The 20,897-nt window shown below is 52.6% G+C and overlaps 1 protein-coding gene and 3 non-coding genes across 4 annotated transcripts in view; 3 read left to right on the forward strand and 1 right to left on the reverse strand.

Moving 5' to 3' along the window:
• The window catches only part of LOC141978798 (uncharacterized), a 157,521-nt gene that overhangs the window by 99,958 nt on the left and 36,666 nt on the right, over nucleotides 1-20,897 (forward strand). The gene's annotated exons all lie outside the window — the stretch shown is intronic.
• Nucleotides 3,085-3,156, reverse strand: TRNAE-UUC (transfer RNA glutamic acid (anticodon UUC)). Its single transcript has one exon. It is a non-coding gene; the product is annotated as a tRNA-Glu (tRNA).
• Nucleotides 16,868-16,939, forward strand: TRNAC-GCA (transfer RNA cysteine (anticodon GCA)). Its single transcript has one exon. It is a non-coding gene; the product is annotated as a tRNA-Cys (tRNA).
• Nucleotides 20,809-20,880, forward strand: TRNAE-CUC (transfer RNA glutamic acid (anticodon CUC)). Its single transcript has one exon. It is a non-coding gene; the product is annotated as a tRNA-Glu (tRNA).

Here is a 20,897-nt window from a genome sequence, read left to right on the forward strand (position 1 = left end):
CAAGGAGTGTTAAACGCATGCTTTTGTGGTGTCTGAGTGGTCTAAGGCACCAGACCTCGAACTTTCTTTTCTCCTCACTTGGGTGTTCTGGAGGCTTGGGTTCAAATCCCACATCTGAAAAGCGACAGTCTTTCAACCCCCAGCAGCGTGTGTGTAGACGTGGGATCATTTCAACTCAAGAACTAGCACTAAGGGATAATAAATTTACCACTGAAGTGAAAAATGCACTGAGGTGATGGATTACGGGGTTTGTAGAAACAAGCTGGGAAAAACCAGCCAAATAAATGTGACTGCACAAACTTCCCACCTGAGAGACTTGTTGGCGGATTTCTACTGCATTCATAGCCAGAGTCACTTCAAAACTAGCCCCAGAGTAGGCCACTCTGTTTATTGAACCAAAGATGGTTTATTAACACATTGCTCTATACCTTTGAAAAGCATCACTATCTGGAGTATAATTCGATGGTGGATGTGAGCAGCTTTGCCATTTTCTTTTTGTAGCCGGCACCTGCCCACCTCCAGTCTTGTTTTCAGTCACATACCAAGGCAACGTACTTACCAAATGTCACACAAACTTGTCCATTCCTCCCCGTAGTCAATCTATCTCCAGAATGTCAGAACGAGGCAGAGCACTGGGAAAGTATCACAAGAAGATCCAATTAAAAACTTGCGTCAATCAAAGCTGAGATGCAGACACAGCCTATGGTACAGCTGGTGAAGTCCCAGGGACACACTCCCGCTAGGGCTGGTTCTGAAATAACCGCAGAAGCAGATCAAAGAGAAGGAGCCCATGTGGGAGGTATGGGCAGCTGCCTTCTGAGTGCATCACTCCCCTGGGAGGTGTTTCACAAAACACAGCACTTCCCCTCTGGGAGAGAAACAAACTCTCTCCCCACCAGTCACTGTACTTTCCATGGGGCCGTTTGTCCTGAGGGACCTTGATCTCTCGGGCTAGTCCATGGTGACTCATAAAGAGCCATTTGGGGAGCAGGAGTCATCCCAATGGAAATCTCGTCACTTCTTTCTCCGTGCCACCTTCTTAGCCCTGGCTTTGGGTGCTTTGGATTCGGCTTTAGCCTTTTTCTCTCCCTTCTTGACTTTAGGTGGGATCTTGACCACCGTCTGGGTCTTGGCAGCTTAGAACTTTTGAGGGCTTTTCCCTGCATTTTTTGGTCCTGCTGCAGACACCACCATCTAATAACTATTCCTGGAAATGGGATGGTGGCATTTCCGGGGATCCTGGCAGCTCTAACCAGTTTCTAGGTGGCTATTTTCCTTCTCAAAGCCACTGGCTTCTTCTCATGCCTTGTCCTGGGAGCCCAGATGTTGTCTAAATGTGAAGGAGCCAAGATGCTGGTGTCCTTTCCCTCACCAAGGAGCCTTTGCTCATCAGAGTCCTGAACTCCAGCTGGATGTGGTTCTTGTTCTTCTACACAGCATAGGAGCTGGAGAACTGGGATCTGCAAATGTGCATTCATATTATACTTTTGTTTAATTGATGAAAACATAAACTAGACACTTAGAGGATGGGAACTGATTTCAGCTGCTGGACGGGTTAGCTGGGTTTTTATTCTTTTGCACAGGAAAACGCTGAGCGTTCAAATTCATTTCAAGGATCCCGATTCAGGGGAACTCCTGCACATACTGGAAATTGATACGAATATGTTTTCATTTAAAAAAGGCTTCTAAAGGGGTACGTGGATGTAAACAAAGGACGATTTGATCTGCAGTCAAACACGCTACCACTGAGCTATACCCCCATGACATTTGCATAAGCAAGTCAGTGATCTTAAGGATTTTGAAGGACAGGCCCTGCTCAGAGAGCTCCTCTTCCACTCCCAGACCACAGTGGTTTAATACTGGGGTTCGATTAAGCTTTAAAGATGCATGTAGACACCCCAGTCTGCACCCCCACGGAGACAGCTTCTCCCACTGACATTGCTACCGCCTCTCCGGGGGGTGGATAAACTACAGGGAGGGGACAGCTCTCGCCCATCCCCTTAGAGCCTCTTCATTAACGAGCCGCAGCAGTGCAGAGGCATTCGTGCGGCTGTGCCACGGCAGCATTTCGAATGTCGACTTGCCTCAGAGGAAGACCAGACTGGCTCCATTTGGCACCTCGGATGGCAAGACGCCCACACTGACTGCTGTGCGATTGTGTAAGTGTGGCCATGGCTGAACCGCAAGAATCCCTGCCCGTTTCCCTGCCGGCTGGAGCACGAGGAGAGCGTGTCTGTGGTTGAGGACTTTGCTGTAGATTGTCCATTCCCTGCCTTGACAATTCAGACGGTCCCTGTCCCCAACGTACCCCCAGCACCTCTGTGATTCCAACAGCAGGTTTCCTCTGGGGCACTGAGATTTTGGGGGGAGTTGGTGGCTCCTTTCCTTCCTCGCCCTGGAGGAAACTCCGCTTTTTATTCCATCCTTGATGATTCATGGAATAAGAAGAGCGGCATGAAGAAAGAGGAGAGGGAACGTCTCACGGCCGGGGGGAAGGTGGCCGTGTCCCCTCTGTCTGGCCATTGCCGGAGAGAAGGTTTCACTGGAATTGAATGCCCTGGCTCAGAGGAGAGACACAGGAAGATTTTGCTGTTCATGGAGCCACACAAAGGAAATGTTTCTCTGTGTGGAAATGAGGAGGGAAATGAAACACCCACATGGTGGCACCTCAGGCATAAGGGAACCCTGTAGGATTGGACTAGGATACGTTCTCAAGCAGCATGTTTCTTACTTTGCCCATCTGTCAATTTTGATTATTATGGATGGAAATATTTTGCCATCGGGTTGTGTGTTTACACCAAAACTGACAATTACCAACAAATACGTCGTTCTTCCGAGCCTGCCTAGTCTGCAGTTGGGGGGTTTCGAGGGACACAGTCACTCTCCCCAGGCCCCAGGCCAGGCCTGTGCTCTCCATGCTGCCCACTTCCCACCCTGCTGGGATCCTTCCCTCATCCTCCCCCCCCCGCCCCGAGAACTCTGCCCCCAGCCCCGCTTCTGGGATCATCTCCCCTCCCCTGCTGGCAGGCTCCCGCCCCGTTCCTTTCTTTTCCGGCCTCCCCTCTGAGCAAAAGCTCTGCCCTCTTCCCACACCGGGAATTGAACCCGGGCCACCTGGGTGAAAACCAGGAATCCTGACCACTAGACCACATGGGACTGGCCCTGCTGTGCTTCTCTAAGCCAACCCCTCGTGAGAGCAGCAGTGCCGCCCAGCGGGGCCTGCGCCCAGGGCTGCACGAACCCTCCGGGTGCTGAGGTTTCCCCTCTCTCCATTCCCGGTGCCTGTGATCAGGAACCACAGATCGGGGCTCTCAGGTGCTGCACAGACTGGGACTGAGATTGGACCCCCTCTTGTGCAAGGCGCTGTACAAACCCTGGCCAACACTGGGACACCCATGGGGTTCCCATCAATTTCCCTCAGCCTCTGCTGCCCAACTTCTTCTGACCCTCCCAATAAACCCACCTTTCCAAACAGTCCTTCTTCCCCTGCCCCCTCTCTTGGCTTGCACACCCCGGGCCCATCTGCTCCCGCCCCCCAGGTGAAGAAGCGATGGAGGCAACTTCAGCCACTGGAGACAGCCCCAGCCAGCGCTGCAGCCCGCCCCGGGGTGCTCTTTGCAAGACGCAGGAAGCAGGAGCGGTGGGTGCTGGGCAGAAGGAGGCAGGAGCCCGGAGAACAAAGCCCAGAGATCGGGGGCGGGGCAGCGCCTGGGGGCGGAGCTCGGGCACAGCTCGGGGGCGGGGCAGCTCCTGGGGGCGGGGTTCAGGCCCAGACCAGGCGCTGCTGCTGCCTCCCTGTTACCCGGGAGCCCGGGCTGGGCAGCTGCGGCTCCCCCCTGGGGTCCCTGCTGGGGGGGCCCGTCATTAACCCCTCCGTGCCCGGCCGGGGGGGGCTTTCTCCAGCCGGGACCAGCCCCCTGGGCAGCCCCGGGCTCTGCCCGCCCCCAGCCGGAGCCCCCCGATGAGCGGGAGACCCCGGTGGGGGGGGGAGCGCTGGGGGGGGCAGAAAAGTGACTTTCTGCCCCCCTGGCCCCGGGGAGAAGCCTCGGAGCTGCCTCAGCCCCAGCGGAGCCGCCGCCAGGATCTGCCCCCGGTACGGCTGGGATGGGGGGGAGAGACTGGGGCCCTGCAGGGGGGGTCCCCTGTGGGGTGGGGGTGTCAGGCAGGGAGGGGAAGGTCGGGGGGGGGGGTTTGAACTGTCTCTGTGCAGCCAGGAAATTCCTGGGGCAGAAGTGGGGGGCGGGGGAAGGGGGGGAGTTAATTGGATCCTGTCCCTGTTTGTGCCCCTTGCCTCTCACCCCCGATACAAATTCTCCCTAGTTCTTTCCCTTTTCATTATCACACGTGGCTGTAAAATCCAGGGAGATCCCCCCCCCTTCCCCTCAACTGATCCGCTCTCTCGTCTCTCCTGATTCCCCCCCACCCCCGGTCTCTCCCTCGTTCTCAAATGTCCATTTAAAATCTCCTCCCATGGGGGGATTTCCCCCCCCCGCAGTTTTATCCCCAGCGATTTGTCCCGGTGTCGGTGGGAAATTGTTGCCCGGAGCCATCCCCCAACCTGGCTGCCCCCGGCGTGGGGGTGGGAGGAGACGCCGGGTCTCTGCTCGGGAAGGGAGAAGCAAGTGTCCCCCATGGGGACTGCCCGGACCCCGGTTTCCCAATCCCAGCTGCTGTCCCCTACCTACCAACACAGTTGCCCCCAGCCCTCAGTTGCCCCCCACCTGCTCATCCCCCACTGCAACCCCTTTCCCTCATCCAGGGAGCCTTCCCCCTCCTTTGCCCTCTTCAATCAGCTCCTCAGAGGGCTCCCTGCTGCCCATCTGAACGGGGGCAGTGGGGGGGACCATCACTTTCTGTTTATGTGTTGGACAGTCGCATAAAATCCAGCCCAACCGTCCCCCTTTTCCACCAGTTAGTTAATAGCAATATAAAATCCCCTCCGGTCTTGGTGTTTTTCTCTGGTGTTATCCATTGCCTAGTTTGTGACACATTTTCTCGGCTAATCTTATAGAAAATATCCGAAACGTTTGCCTCACTTTTCCTCTAGTTGTCTATTTCTGATTAAATATACCCTGAGATTTTCTTACTATTTCATCATTAGAGAGACTGGGAAAATCTCACATTTACACCTTTTCTCAGATTCTTGAACATGGATCTAAAACGTTTGCCAATGTTGCCCATTTCCGCTGTGTTGATTTACCAAATATTGATGGGAAATACACTCAGCTGTTACCTGATATCAAAAACTGATAGAAAATCCCTCCGATTTCCACCCTTTCTCTTTCATTTCTGAACACTGATCTCAAAATTCAGGTTTTGCCTCTATGTCGTTATCAAATGTCAATTAAAAATCCTCTCGGGTTTGGGGCTCTTCCCCATGTCTCTAAATCCCAGCAACTTCTCCTTCCTTGGGGGGAACCTGTCGCCCTGAGTCCTTCTCCATCCTGGAGGTTGCAGGGGGATAAATTGCCCAGTGATCATCTTTCCCTTCTCCTTTGAGAATCATTTGTTCCCCCCTTTATCTCTGTTAAAAACCTTTACTGATGAAAGAGATCAGCCATGTATTCAATACCCATTAAAGCCAGAGGCCTCCCCCTGTTTGGGGGATCGGTGGTTCCCAGCTGGTGACAGGAGAGTTGGCTGGACCCTTTTCTTTTCCCCAGCCGGCACGGGATGGGGAGGTCCCTCTGAGTGCAGCGTGGGTCCAGAAGTATCCCAAACCCCATGACAAAGGGTCTCTGTGAGGGGTTGCTTCCCACAGTGCTAAGATGCAGCCACCTCTGGGGTGGATCCATGGTGGCCATTATTTGCTGATGACAGGGCATGGAAATTTCTTACCAATTTTTTGGCCCCTCCAGGCCGTCCATTCTCCTGTTAAATAAGAGTCCCCCAGGGCTCCCTCTGTTTGTGTGACTGGCCGTCAAGGGGTGGTGATAACTTTCTATCCACTTATTAGACACTGTGAGGGAACACTGTTGCTGGGGGGGTGCATGTCTGTGTGGGGAGATTGCAGCGGGAGCTGAAGGGGCATTGTGGTAGGGGGAGGCCTCTGGGTGGCTGGGCAGGGGGGACCCTCGTCAGGTTGGTGGGTTCTGGAGGGTTTGGGGTTTCAGGGGGTGGTTGTGATGTGCCCAGCCCTGAGGCTATGGGTCCTGGAGGTGGGTATTGCGGTGGGCCTGTTGGCTGCAGACCAGTGGGGGTGGGGGTCTCTTGGGGAGGGGGGGCAGGGGGTTAGAGGGTACCTGGTGCTGTGCCAGGGGCTCTGTCTGGGATTGCCCAGCTGGCTCCTGGGATCATTGCCATGCCCGGTGCACAGAGCTGTGCGGGGGGGATCCCCGGCGCGAGGTCAAGGGATGCCAGGCAAGCAGTGTGAGGGGTCCTGCTGTAAAGCATCAGGTGGTCCAGCCGGGGGTGGGGGGGTCCCAGGCAAATGGCCTGGCAGATCCTGCTGGAGGGCAGGCAGGGGTCCGAGGCAGGCAGTGGGGGACTGAATTCCCAGAGGGGGGTCCCCTTGGGGTGGTTCCTGGCTGCTGGGGCTCTTGGTGGGGGGAATTCTGGGATTCCCAACCTGGCAGTAACAGTCTGGTGGGGGGTTCTGTTGGCCAGTGGGGCTCTGAGGGGTATCTGGGGTCCCTGGCCAGGGACTCTGGGGGCTGGGTCCCAGGGAATATCTGGTGGGACCCTGGCTGGGGGGGTCTGGGCTCTGGCTACTGGGGGCCCTGGATGGAGGCTCTGGGGGCTGCTACTAACCATGCCACTTATCTCTGATCACCTTGTGCCAGAACCCTGGCTCCAAGCACTGCCCGGCGGCATTCCCCGGCCACGCCCAGTCACCGTGATAACTTTCTATCCACTTCTCAAACACTGTGAGGTGAAATCACAGGTTTTGATTTTCTCCCCCCTTGAAAACTGCAGGAAATTCTGGTTCCATCGGGAAAATTCATGACCCCCAGTCCTTGTCCTAGATCTGGGGGGGTGAGGGAGGTGGGAAGGGGGTTAGCACTGCCACACAATGGTCTCTTCCACAGCGTTCTGGACTCATTCTTTCTGAAATCTGGTTTCATTGAGACCATCATGACTCCAGTCACTGCATGGAAAGACAAGGACTGACTCCCGGTGAACAGTGGGGCAAATGAGATTAGCAATTCTCCCTGTGAGGAGCGGCTCTCATTAGCTGCTCTCCCCAGAGAGCTAAGGGAGGGAAGGCTGCTCATACGCTCTGTCCCTCTCCGCTCAGGATATTGGGGTTCAGCTTCCTGGTCAGACCCTGCAGCCTCCATTGAGATCTGGGAGACCGGGCTGAGCAGCTGCTGCTCCCCCAACAGGGCTTCTGTGCTGGGAAGTGACCTTAATTAAAGCTTCTTCTCTGCTGAGCCCAGGTGAGGACTTTCTCCAGCTGGTTCTGGCCCCCTGGGGCAGCCCTGGGCCTTGCTAATACTAAATTCTCAGCCAGAGATTCCAGGTAACTGAAAGAAATGAAGGGAAAATGCTGGGGTCTGGCCTTAAAATGACTCTACACAAACAGCCCCTCCTCCCCCAGTCATTTCTCGTCCCATTAGCAATTGCAGGATCAAATCCAGCCATGAGGGAGCAACCAACCCAGGAATGGGACTTTCCTACCAGATGGGCAGGGAGAGGGGACAGGGCAAAGGAGATAGGAGACAGACTGAAAGGGGCCGTGGGAGAGAAGAGTTTCAAGAGAGATTTCCAGATCGCTAATCTGCCCAGACAGAGGTAACGCTGCACCCTGGTTAATATCACTTTCATGTGGACAAAATGAGGATCAGAGAGAGGAAAAGCCAGTTCCTGACCCCACATCCCTCCTGCTGGGGTGTGGCTGCCCTGGGGTCAGTGTCCGAGGGAATCCTCGAAAGGGACTCTTTTGGTTCTGCTCTTTTACAGCATTGTGTTCAGAGACTTTGTTGCGGAGTGGTGGGGAGGGAGAAGGGAGGCTTAGAAATGTGTCTGTGGGCTTAGCCTGGCAGGAGAAGCCAGGTCTACGCTGTAATGAAGAGAATATAAAGCATTTTCCCAGCACGGCAGACTGTAGGATGTCTGTCTGTGGGGAAAGGGTCTGGGGGAAGCGTAATGTGAAATGAACTGAATCCTGGTCTGAAACCTCCACAACGGCCCTTCTCGCCCTGCCAGGCTGCAGAATGACGTCCATGTTTTGCTCCAGCTCATCCCGTCCTCCCATGGGACAGGGGAGCGACATGGGTGCAGAGGAGCCAGCTCAGGTAGGGATTATTGGGGGGGTTCTGATTTGTTCCTGCAGGAGGGAGAGGGACAGCAAATACACCGGAGAGGGGAAGGTTTGCACCGTCTGGTTTGGAGGTTGGAGCGGAAATGCACAGGGTGGAGAAAGGGAGGAGGCCAGGGGGTGGCAGACCTGCTGGGAGTTGTTTAATAAGTGGCCTAGATTCGAGGAAGAGACCCATGGGGTTCAGAGGTGGAAATGCCCTAATTTGTGGAACAGAAAATAACCCACCAACATGGGGCTAGGAAAACTGACCAGACTCCCAGTGCTGGAGCCTGACCCGACTAACCAGTGAGATATGAAGGGGGCACCCACCCATCAGGCTTAGGGGAGATTCCCCTCCCTTCAGATCCAGCTCCTCACAAGGAGGAGGGTGTTGGGCTTCCTACAAGAGATCTCTCCCTAGTCCCTGCTCGGGGCAGCATCTCCTGTATCAGTCTGTGGCTAGTAGGTGTGTGATGGATCTGCTGGGAGAGAGGAGGGGCTCTCTCTTCGTCCCTCACCCTGGTGTTTCCTGGGTGCTCTGAGCAGGGTGGGGGTGGGACTCTGTTGACTGCGATCCACCCAGAGTTTCCGTTTGATTGGCTCCTCTCCCCCACGAATAGTGGGGTTGTGAGTGGGGCAGCAGGTCCTGAGTGTGGGGCTCTTGCTCTTTCAGGGGCCGGTGACCTTCGAGGAGGTGGCTGTGTATTTCACCAGGGAAGAGGGGGCTCTGCTGGACCCCGCTCAGAGAGCCCTCTACAGAGACGTCATGCAGGAGACCTATGAGACTGTGACCTCGCTGAGTAAGGGTTCCTGTCCCCTCGGTTCTTGGAGGGGGAAATGAAGAGATGAGGTTCACCCCACCCCTGCAATGCCCCCTCTGCTCTGCCCTGTTCCAGCATCACCCCAGCGTGCCAGTGACACACACACGACCAGAGACCCTCCCGGGCTGCAGAACACTGTGGGGACAGAGCACAGGGGCAGTACCGCACAGTGTCCAATATCTCCTGTTTGCACAAGTAAAACGGGGGGGTTAGGTCCAGCATAACGAACAGAAGCTTCCTACCCCTGGCCTTCTCTCAAACCCTGACCCTTCTCCACCCAAACGAGGATGTGCTTGGGGTGTAAGAAGCAGGCTGCTGGAGTCAGGGCTGCTGGTCCAGGGTTACTGATCACACAGAGACTCGGGGCGTCCTTGAATGCTGGCTGGGGGAATCCAGACAAGGGAGCTCCAGCATCAGAACATTGAATCTCACCCAGGATTACAGATGACACAACTCCTCACTGGTCTGGATTGCCCCCGTGCATGGGAAAATGGCCCAGGTTGGTAGTGGAACTTCCTGAAACGTGGAGGGTGTTGCTCCCCCATCCCCATGTGTAATAGCCACAATCTCTCTCTTCTGCAGACTCCTTGGATTTTGGGCTCCATCATTCCTGAAGTCACATGACCTGATTCTTATGTTTCACATTCTGCTTTTCCAGACTAATTAGAGTCTGTTGCTCCTGAATTGTAGCTTCTAATTTCCCAGTGTTCTCCACACCCAGGGACTTTCATACTCTTTCCCATTACGGTGGACTCACTAGATTCCCTAGTACATAAGAACGGCCACACTGGGTCAGACCAAAGGTCCATCTAGCCCAGTATCCCGTCTTCCAACAGTAACCAATGCCAATTCCCCAGAGGGAATGAACAGAACAGATAATCATAGAATCATAGAAGAGCAGTGTTGGAAGGGACCTCAGGAGGTCATCTAGTCCAACCCTCTGCTGAAAGCAGGACCAATCCCCAACTAAATCATCCCAGCCAGGGCTATGTCAAGCCTGACCTTAAAAACCTCAAAGAAAGGAGATTCCACCACCTCCCTAGGTAACCCATTCCAGTGTTTCACCACCCTCCTAGTGAAAAAGTTTTTCATAATATCCAACCTAAACCTCCCCCACTTCAACTTGAGACCATTACTCCTCGTTCTGTCATCCGCCACCACTGAGAACAGTCTAGATCCATCCTCTCTGAAACCCCCTTTCAGGTAGTTGAAAGCAGCTATCAAATCCCCCCTCATTCTTCTCTTCCGTAGACTAAACAATCCCAGTTCCCTCAGCCTCTCCTCATAAGTCATGTGCTCCAGTCCCCTAATCATTTTTGTTGCAATCCGCTGGACGCTTTCCAATTTTTCCACATCCTTCTTGTAGTGTGGAGCCCAAAACTGGACACAGTACTCCAGATGAGGCCTCACCAGTGTCAAATAGAGGGGAATGATCACGTCCCTCAATCTGCTGGCAATGCCCCTACATATACATCCCAAAATGCCATTGGCCTTCTTGGCAACAAGGGCACACTGTTGACTCATATCGAGGTTCTCGTCCACTGTAACCCCTAGGTCCTTTTCTGCAGAACTGCTGCCGAGCCATTCGGTCTCTAGTCTGTAGTGGTGCATGGGATTCTTCCATCCTAAGTGCAGGACTCTGCACTTGTCCTTGTTGAACCTCCTCAGATTTCTTTTGGCCCAATCCTCTCATTTGTCTAGGGCCCTCTGTATCCTCTCCCTACCCTCCAGCGTATCTACCTCTCCTCCCAGTTTAGTGTCATCTGCAAACTTGCTGAGGGTGCAATCCACACCATCCTCCAGATCATTAATGAAGATATTGAACAAAACCGGCCCTAGGACTGACCCTTGGGGCACTCCACTTGATACCGGCTGCCAACTAGACATGAAGCCATTGATATCTACCCGTTGAGCCCGACAATCTAGCCAGCTTTCTATCCACCTTATAGTCCATTCATCCAGCCCATACTTCTTTAACTTGCTGGCAAGAATACTGTGGGAGACCATGTCAAAAGCTTTGCTAAAGTCAAGGAACAACACGTCCACTGCTTTCCCCTCATCCACAGAGCCAGTTATCTCGTCATAGAAGGCAATTAGATTAGTCAGGCATGACTTGCCCTTGGTGAATCCATGCTGACTGTTCCTGATCACTTTCCTCTCCTCTAAGTGCTTCAGAATTGATTCCTTGAGGACCTGCTCCATGAAAATCCTGTGAGGTTCAGCACAGACCAGAGAGAGAGCAGGGAAATCAGCCAGGGGATAAAGTGGGTAAATTAATTTCCTGTCGGGGAACTCAGAAGGACCTCAAGGAAAGCACAAGACAGCAGGAAATCCTCAGGGGAAAGACAAAAAATACATGCACTGAGTGTGGGAAAAACGTATATGACCAGTCAGCCTTTATAAAGCATCAGAGAATCCATGCTTTGTACCAGCCCACGAGGCATTGCAAGGCCTTCTCACAGCACCCTGCGGCCAGTTGCACAGTGGGATAGCGACCCACAATGCACTGCTCTCTGGGGCGATCCAAGAGCTGCTAGCCTGGATGCGCTCCGGTGACACAAGCAGCCTAGTGTGGACATGCAACAGCGGCTTAATTAAAACGCTTTAACTAAAGCAGCATAACTCTGTCGTGTAGACGTAGCCTGGCTCCCACTGGGGCCAAGGATGCTCAGGCACTGAAACTAAAGAGCCACAACTTCCTCCGTAGTTGGCAGGATTCAAACCTGCACAGGGAGAGCCCGCCCCCCCCCAAGGGATTTCGAGTCCACCACCTTAACCACTCAGCCACAACTACTTGCTTTATACAGCGCTCTCACGACACTCTAGTTCTGTTCTCACTGAGTGATCGTTTCCAATTGTTTCCTCAGACCAGCGTCCACAACACACTCACTGCTGGGCGGTTGTGTAAGTGTGCCCAGGGCTGAACAAGAATTCCTGCTGGTTTCCCTTCTGGATGGAGCATGAGGAGAGTGGGTCTGTGGCTAATGACGTTGCTGTAGATTGTTGTAAAATTCCTGCCTCGATAATTCAGACAGTCCCTTTCCCGTCATATCCCCAGTACATCAGTGACTGTAATAGCAGGGGGCAGGTTTTCTGTGGGGCACAGAGCTTTGCCAGGGGGTTGGTGTCTCCTTCCTTTCCTCACCCTGGAGCAAACTCAGCTTTTCATTCCATCTTTAATGTGTCATGGAATAACAACAGCGGCATGAAGGAAGAGGTGGGCAGGGTGGGTCTCAGGGGAGGGGCAGAGAGGTTCGAGCAGCAGACAGGGCAGGGGCCTCAGGGGAGGGGCACAGAGGTGCGAGTGGTGGGCAGGGCAGGGGAGGTCGGGGAGGGGACAGAGAGGCATGGGTGGCAGGCTGGGTGGGTCTCATGGGTGGGGCTGAGAGGTGGGAGTGGCGGCCGTGGTGGGTCTCAGGGGAGGGGTCAGAGAGGTGTGGGTGGCGGGCAGACCTTGGGGTGGGGGGGGAGAGGAATGAGCGGCAGACAAGGAGGCCTCGGGGAGAGAGGAGCGAGTGAAAGGTGGACCAGCAGGCCTCAGCTGAAGAGGCAGAGTGGGGTGGGAAGAAGTCCTCCTGTTAAGCCAGTGCTATCTACACCGGGATCAGGTTGATATAACTGCATTGCTCAGGGAAGATAAATGTTTTACACCCCAAAGTAATGTCTTTACACTGACTTAATTTTGTAGGATAGACCTGTCCAAAGAATCACACACACACCTTGGGAGTAAAACTTCACCTGCTTCTCTGCTTTACAGAATCGAAACACAAGAAACGCTTGTCAGGGCCCAGTGCGGGTTGGCAGGGAGTCGGGTGTGGGCAGACACCATGTGTTAGCCAGAGGCAGGCACCATGGATGAGCTGGTTTAAAGCACCTGTCTCGTAAACAGGAGATCCTGGGTTCAACTCCCAATAGTGGCTTTTAAGGCACCTGGTACTGGCTGCTGTCAGAAGACAAATAACAGAGTTAGATGGACCTTTGGTCTAGCCCAGTGTAGCCGTTCTTCTTGTTTAAATTACACTCACAGGCACTGATAATAGAGTGACTGAAAGTTTGGGTGTGAAGGGCTGATAGGTCAGTGGTGCAGTCCCCTCGCAGATGACCCCCTCCCGCCGGGACAGGGGCAGGTCCGAGCTCTCCCACCAAGTAGCTCATTGGGGCTGCCAGAATCTGTGGGCGGCTCATTCAGTTTACGCCGAGGGTGGAGTCCTGCTTTGTGCACCGTGTCTGAGAATGAAAATCCTAAACCTCCCTTTGAAATAACGAATGCAGCAGGACCTGTTTTTGTCCCTGCCCCAAAGCAGACAGAGAAATGGAGACATGTCATTGAGTCCAGGGGAATACTTCACTGCGGTTTTACCTTTTTCACTTGCCAAACTCCCGCCCAACCTTCTGGGCTCCTAGAGCAGGGTCCTGAGCCTGAGCCAAGACACGTACACTGCAACTTTACAGCCCAAGCCGCTGTCCTGGATTAATGTGACACGGGCCAGCCGTGGGTGATTCATTGCACTGTAGACGTATCCTAACGTTATGTCTGCAAAGCGATTAAAACACCCAGGGCACCTGTCTCAGAGCCCGGGGCAGCTGACTCAGGCTTCTGGGGCTGGGGCTGCAGGGCTATAAAATGGCAGTGGAGACAGATGGGCTTGAGCCCAACCTCTGAGGCCCCACGAGGGGGGAGGGTTTCCGAACCCAGGATTCAGCAGGAACACCGATATCTGCACCCCACTTTTCAGCCCCACGGCTTGAGCTCCAGGAGCCCACGTCAGGTGACCCAGGCCAGCCCTGCTGCCATCTTTGTCCCGGGAGAGAGGGACTCTACGGGGACGTCTCCATTGCAGTGTCAGCCCAGGGGTGGCAGGCTGTGCTCAAAGCAGCACCCTGGAAGCCCCATAGTCACCACTCTCATAGAATTAAGGTAGGATTTGTACAGAGTCGGCCTGGTGAGCTATCATTGTAAAAGTCGTGATCTGTTGAAGGCTAATACCTGGGTGGATGGTGTGTGCTAGCCGTGTCTGGGAAGTGGTGGAGTTTTGCTCTGGGTGCGTCACTGAAATATGTGATGAGGCTGGGAAATGGCCACCACCAGCCTTTCCGGTGTGATGCTGGAGGAGCCAGACTCGCTCCTGGCCCAGTAAAGGTATCCACGCTCCCAAGGACTCTCCCAGGAACCGTGTACAATGCGGACTCCTCCGAGACAGCCCGGAGACAATGGACACTGCTTGACTCACAACGTAGCAGAGGAACTTCCTAACAAGTTGGAAGAGGGGAAGAGACGGTATGACTTGGCCTCTCTCCCCGGCACTTCAACACCTGGCAACACATCTGGAGGACAAAGACTGAACTGAAATAATTCAGAGATCAGAAAAGAATAATAATAATCCATCCAAATCAAAGTCCCCAAACAGACTAGTATTGGTTACTCAACAGAAAATTTTCAATTTTGTTTTCCCAGTCAGACCTCGCCAAGGGAAGCAGAGAGAAAATCTTTGAGTTGCTTCTTCCAGAGCACCTTGACCTAGACACACTAGCTGTGGGTCACTGTCGTGGCTGAGGTGGGGGCATTTTAATTATTTGGGCAGGTTCCAGGGTGTTTGGGGACATTATGAGGCTGTTACCTTTTGAGATAAAAACTAAGAAACAAAGAACTCTTTGAGAAATCTGGGTTTTTGACGTGTTTTATTGACAGCAAGGGAGGTCTGAGTTCCTGAGAAGGGTTTTGTTTACAGGAAGCAATGTGGCTTGTACCAAAGGGGAGATGGTTGTTTGTGAAGGAGGGGAGAAGACAAAATGCACACACTGAGGACGGGATTCAAACCCATGTGTGCAAAGCACAAAGATTAGCAGCCCACCACTTTAACCACTTGGCCACCTCATCTGAGCTTCCTAAGAAGGGACAGGAGGAGAAATCTAAGGCCAGCAGAGGTAGGGACAATAAGGAGTTTTTAAATACCAAGTGTAAGGAGGGTCTGAATGACCTCCCCCCTCACGTCTAGAGATGAGCTGGGGCAAAGACTTCAGGAACAGACCGTGTTTACATAGACAGGCCTCCTCTGCCTAGCTATGCAGCAAGTATCCTTTGTACAAAACAAACAAACAAAATATAAAGGTAATTCTTCCGTTTTCCTGCACTCAGCCAAAAAAATTGTGAAAAGAAAGGGGCATTTTTAAGCAATCATCTGTCCCCACCCAGGGGCTGGGGAATGTTTATTTTCTTTTTCAGACACTTTCGGGGCAAGCTGGCACCAGTGGAAGAAAACCCAGAACGCCCTGGGTCCCCTGTCGCAACAACACATTGTGTTCTGCGTTTGTCTTCTTGTTCCTGTTATTTTGGTGGATATTGTAAATTCTTCAGGCGTGACACCCCCTTTTAATTGGGCATGTCGTCCTGCCCCTTTCGGGGCCAAGGGAAAATGTACCCTAATTCAACCTCTTCCACCCTCTACTCCGCCCCCTCCCTCCAAATTGTCTGTGACACCCCCATCCCCACGGTGCTCTACCCCCATCCAGAGACCTGTGGTTCTTAATGCAACTGGTTTACAAATGACTATCGCTCTGTTCCCCACCGACTGGTCTCTCAGTACAAGATTTCCTAACTGTTCTCAGTTCACGAAAGTACGTGAAAGAATGTTGCTATGGGTAATTTCAAACTCATTTGGATTGAATAGGTGGAAATTAAAGAAGAACGTCCTTAAATGGCGAGCCCTCACAAATTACCTCTGGGAAAGCTGAAACTCATTGCAGGAAGCTGACTCAGTGTCTCGAATCCAAAGCTTGCAACGTGCCCTGGGACTACTGGACAGAGGGGGATTACGACAGGGATTTGCACTTAGCTCAACTGATGGTTGGTTGGAAAATGTTATTCTAACCCTCGATCAGGGATGGAAGGGACCTCAGGAGGTGTCTAGTCCAACCCCCTGCTCAAAGCAGGACCAATCCCCAACTAAATCATCCCAGCCAGGGCTTTGTCAAGCCAGGCCTTAAAAACCTCAAAGGAAGGAGATTCCTCACCTCCCTAGGGAACCCATTCCAGTGTTTCACCACCCTCCTAGGGAAATAGTGTTTCCTAATATCCAACCTAAACCTCCCCCCCTGCAACTTGAGACCATCACTCCTTGTTCTGTCATCTGCTTCCACTGAGAACAGTCTAGATCCATCCTCTTTGGAACCCCCTTTCAGGTAGTTGAAAGCAGCTATCAAATCCCCCCTCATTCTTCTCTTCCGCAGACTAAATAATCCCAGTTCCCTCAGCCTCTCCTCGTAAGTCATGTGCCCCAGCCCCGTAATCATTTTTGTTGCCTTCCCCTGGACTCTCTCCAATTTGCTTCTGTAGTGGGAGGGGGCCCTGAAAACTGGGCGCAATGCTCCAGATGTGGCCTCACCAGTGCCGAATAGAGGGGAATAATCACTGCCCTCCATCTGCTGGCAACGCTCCTCCTAATGCAGCCCGATATGACCAGTTACCCATATTGAATGCAGGCTCAGCAACGTTTGATCAATTGGTTGCTGTCCATTCAGTCGGTTATTTCCTACTTATTCATAACTAATGAAGATGCTCTAAGGGGATGGGAGAGAGCTGTCCCGTCCGTGTAGTTAATCCACCTCCCCGAGAGAGGGTAGGTATGTCAGTGGGAGAAGCTGTGTCGGTGGGTGGGCAAGCTGTGGGGTCTACATGTATAGATAAAGTTTAATCAGACCCCATTTTTAAAACCATCCATGGTCTGGGAATGGAAAAGGAGCTCTCTGAGGCAGGGCCTGTCCTTCAAGGTCCTTAAGATCACTAACTCCCCTATACAATTGCTATGGGGGGGTAGCTCAGTGGTTGAGTATTTGACTGCAGCTCAAGTGGTCCTTGGTTCAAATCCAAGTGCCCCCTTACAAACCTGTTCCCTTAACAAAAATAAGGGCCTATCCATCCCCATTATGTTTGGGAGCTCCACTGAACAGGGATGAATGGAAACACTAGGTGTTTTCCTGTGCAAATGCATAGAAACCTAGCAAAGAGGTCCCTCAGCTGAAATCAGTTCCACTCCTCTGAGTGTCTAGTTTATGTTTTCGTCAATGAAACAAAGACACATGAAGGCACATTTGCAGGTCCTTGGTCTCCATTGTGTGGAAGAGCAAGAACCCCATCCCCTTGGGAGGAATGGACTAGTTTGTGTTACATTCGGTAAGTAAGTTGCCATTGGGACTGAGAACTCTACTGGAGGTGGACAGGAGTCTGCTCCAAAAATAAAATAACCACGATTTACCAAACTACCTGTTACACATTCAATCCTCTCTTTGTGTACACAATATACATTGGGGCTCGAATAAATGGCCACCTTCCTTTAACACAGATCGTTGTTCCTTGTGACTGTCAGATGCCTTCCAATGGCAGCTGTTGAAAGGGAACGTGCTTCGAGCTCATGATCACCCGCAGCGTCTCTGTAAGGTTCCCAACCACAGAGCTGGTTGTGGCTGCCTCTAAGTAACCGCAGAGTCAGTGTAGGACCAGATCGTTACTTGCACAGCGTCACTTTCTGGTCTCACTGATCTTTTGGGTAGAAACAGCCATTTCCTGCCTCTCTGTCACACAGAAGGACAATTTTCTTTGCGCAGATGCAGGAACATCAAGATCTTTCTCTGTCCCTTGTGCAAAGCAGGGTGTCAAATTCCAAGGAACCCTCCTCGTCTGCGATGGAAACAATGGGGAAGCAGGGGGCCCTGGGCACCTCCAGCCCTGGCCGGGAGATGTTCCCTCCCCGCTTTCTTTATGCTGCTGTTGTTATTTCATGGAGTGTCTGGGATGGGGAAAAGCTGAGTTCACTCCAGGTGGAGGGAAAAAAGGACGCTGAGAATCTCAGGGCCTCAGGGAAAACCCAACCCCTGCTACCGGGATCAGTGAGGTGCTGGGGATTTGAGCAGGAAAGGGACTGTGTGAATTGTCCAGGTGGGGAATGAATAACCATCGACAACTAGATCCACCTCATTAACCACCGACACAGGCTAATCGTGCTGCAGAGAGAAGGGAAACTGGGAGCGATTCTTTGCTGTCAGCCATGGAAACAGTGACCCGAGTGCACTGCAGTGAATGTGCTGGGGAAAGCTGGACTTTACAGGCAAGTGGAAATAGCAGATCCGAGAAACACCTGGAGCCCCCCCCCCGCACCACTTCTTCCACCGGGGTGAGGTGTTGAGCGACTCACAGCGCCCCCCAGCGCCGTTCCCTTTCAGCAGGGGGTGGCAGCTCCAGCCAGTCAATGCCGGGGAGAGGGCCGAGTGTATCTCTGCACCCTGAGTCCAGGGCAGGCCCTCTCTCTCCCCCACATAGAGAAACTGGCCCTGCTGCAAAGTGACCCCTACGAACCAGCAACCTCCAGGACAGAGGGTTTGGCCCTCCGAGCAGGGAATGTGTCCCCCATGCTGCCGTTAGGCCCCTGGAGGCTCTGGAAACAGGAGGGCTGTGAGTGTAACCCACCCCAAACACCCCCCATCTGGGGATCTAGTTCATTGGTAGAGCACATGCTTTGCATGTATGAGGCCCTGGGTTCGATCCCCAGCATCTCCAGGTTCTCTTTTCACGCTGCTGCTTTGCTCAGGCCCAGCAGTCTCCCTGCAGGAGTTTCAGTCCTGCTCAGTGCGGGGCAGGTGCCCATTGCACAGAAGGTCTGTGGGGGTTTCTGCTCCTAAGTCACCTTGGTACTTTTAAAAAGAAAAGGAGGACTTGTGGCACCTTAGAGACTAACCAATTTATTTGAGCATAAGCTTTCGTGAGCCACAGCTCAGTTTATCGGATGCATACTGTGGAAAGTGTAGAAGATCTTTTATACACACAAAGTATGAAAAAATACCTCCCGACACCCCACTCTCCTGCTGGCAATAGCTTATCTAAAGTGACCACTCTCCTTACAATGTGCATGATAATCAAGGTGGGCCATTTCCAGCACAAATCCAGGGTTTAAAAAGAACTTCTGGGGTGGGGGGGGGGGTAGGAAAAAACAAGGGGAAATAGGTTACCTTGCATAATGACTTAGCCACTCCCAGTCTCTATTCAAGCCTAAGGTAATTGTATCCAATTTGCAAATTAATTCCAATTCAACAGTCTCTTGCTGGAGTCTGGATTTGAAGTATTTTTGTTGTAATATCACAACTTTCATGTCTGTAATCGAGTGACTAGAGAGATTGAAGTGTTCTCTGACTGGTTTATGAATGTTATAATTCTTGACATCTGATTTGTGTCCATTTACTCTTTTACGTAGAGACTGTCCAGTTTGACATGGCAGAGGGGCATTGCTGGCACATGATGGCATATATCACATTGGTAGATGTGCAGGTGAATGAGCCTCTGATACTGTGGCTGATGTGATTAGGCCCTGTGATGGTGTCCCCTGAATAGATATGTGGACACAGTTGGCAACGGGCTTTGTTGCAAGGATAGGTTCCTGGGTTAGTGGTTCTGTTGTGTGGTGTGTGGTTGCTGGTGAGTATTTGCTTCAGGTTGGGGAGTTGTCTGTAAGCAAGGACTGGCCTGTCTCCCAAGATTTGTGAGAGTGTTGGGTCATCCTTCAGGGTAGGTTGTAGATCCTTAATAATGCGTTGGAGGGGTTTTAGTTGGGGGCTGAAGGTGACGGCTAGTGGCGTTCTGTTATTTTCTTTGTTAGGCCTGTCCTGTAGTAGGTGACTTCTGGGTACTCTTCCGGCTCTGTCAATCTGTTTCTTCACTTCCGCAGGTGGGTATTGTAGTTGTAAGAATGCTTGATAGAGATCTTGTAGGTGTTTGTCTGTGTCTGAGGGGTTGGAGCAAATGCGGTTGTATCGCAGAGCTTGGCTGTAGACGATGGACCGTGTGGTGTGGTCAGGGTGAAAGCTGGAGGCATGTAGGTAGGAATAGCGGTCAGTAGGTTTCCGGTATAGGGTGGTGTTTATGTGACCATTGTTTATTAGCACTGTAGTGTCCAGGAAGTGGATCTCTTGTGTGGACTGGATCTTGTGTGGTCAATTGTTTAAGTCAATACTGTCTCAGATGTTCTGGGGAGAGAATGATTTTGCATTTTTGCAGGACATCAGACCCCCTGGGGAGAAGCTCCTCACAGAAAATGTGGCCCTAGGAGTGTCAGAGAAGGGAATCACTGTTTGCCTTACAAGGTGGGTGACGGAAACCCTGCAGGGACTTAGATTCCTCCAGAGTCTGATGAAACCATTGGTGGGGAAAGTCCAGGGAAGCGGAGGAGGAGAAGGAGAGGTAAAAAGGGCTTGCAGCTCTTGTGCAATCCCCATGCTCCCAGCAGAAGGGTCCAGGGGGTTCAGCACTTTGGCTGCTTGTTGAGGACACAGAATTCAGAAGATGGCAAAGCTCAGAGCCCCGTTACATGGAGTCAGAATGCAATCAGGTCACAAGGAGGGGGAGCAAAGTCCCTCCCTTGCTCTCTATGCCAAAGTTCCTATCAGCTCAATGTCCTTCCCAGAAGAAGGCCCAGGTCGGCTGCTGAGAGGGTTGCAATGGGGTCAATGAAGGCAGAGGAGGATTGTTCCTCCTGGGTTTTCTCTGTGTTGCTCTGTGATCCTAGTGGAGGAAGCTGACACAGCATTTGAGTTTGTTTCAGTGGCTTGGGTTGGGCTCAGGTTGTGACCCTGAGCACAGGGGTTCCTGCCCACTCTGCTCTTAGCCGCTCAGGGAATGGACAAAGGAGCAGCTTCAGAAATTGGACAGAAAATAGCCTAAGGAAGTGCAGCACAGCTGAGAAGAACAAGAGCCTCATCCTCTCCCTGGTGGTCTAGTGGTTAGGATTTGGCGCTCTCACCGCCACGGCCTGGGTTCAATTCCCAGTCAGGGAAAAGTGACTTTACAGCAA

The sequence above is a fragment of the Natator depressus genome, chromosome 28 (assembly GCF_965152275.1).
Source record: "Natator depressus isolate rNatDep1 chromosome 28, rNatDep2.hap1, whole genome shotgun sequence".
NCBI classification, from domain to species: Eukaryota; Metazoa; Chordata; order Testudines; family Cheloniidae; genus Natator; species Natator depressus.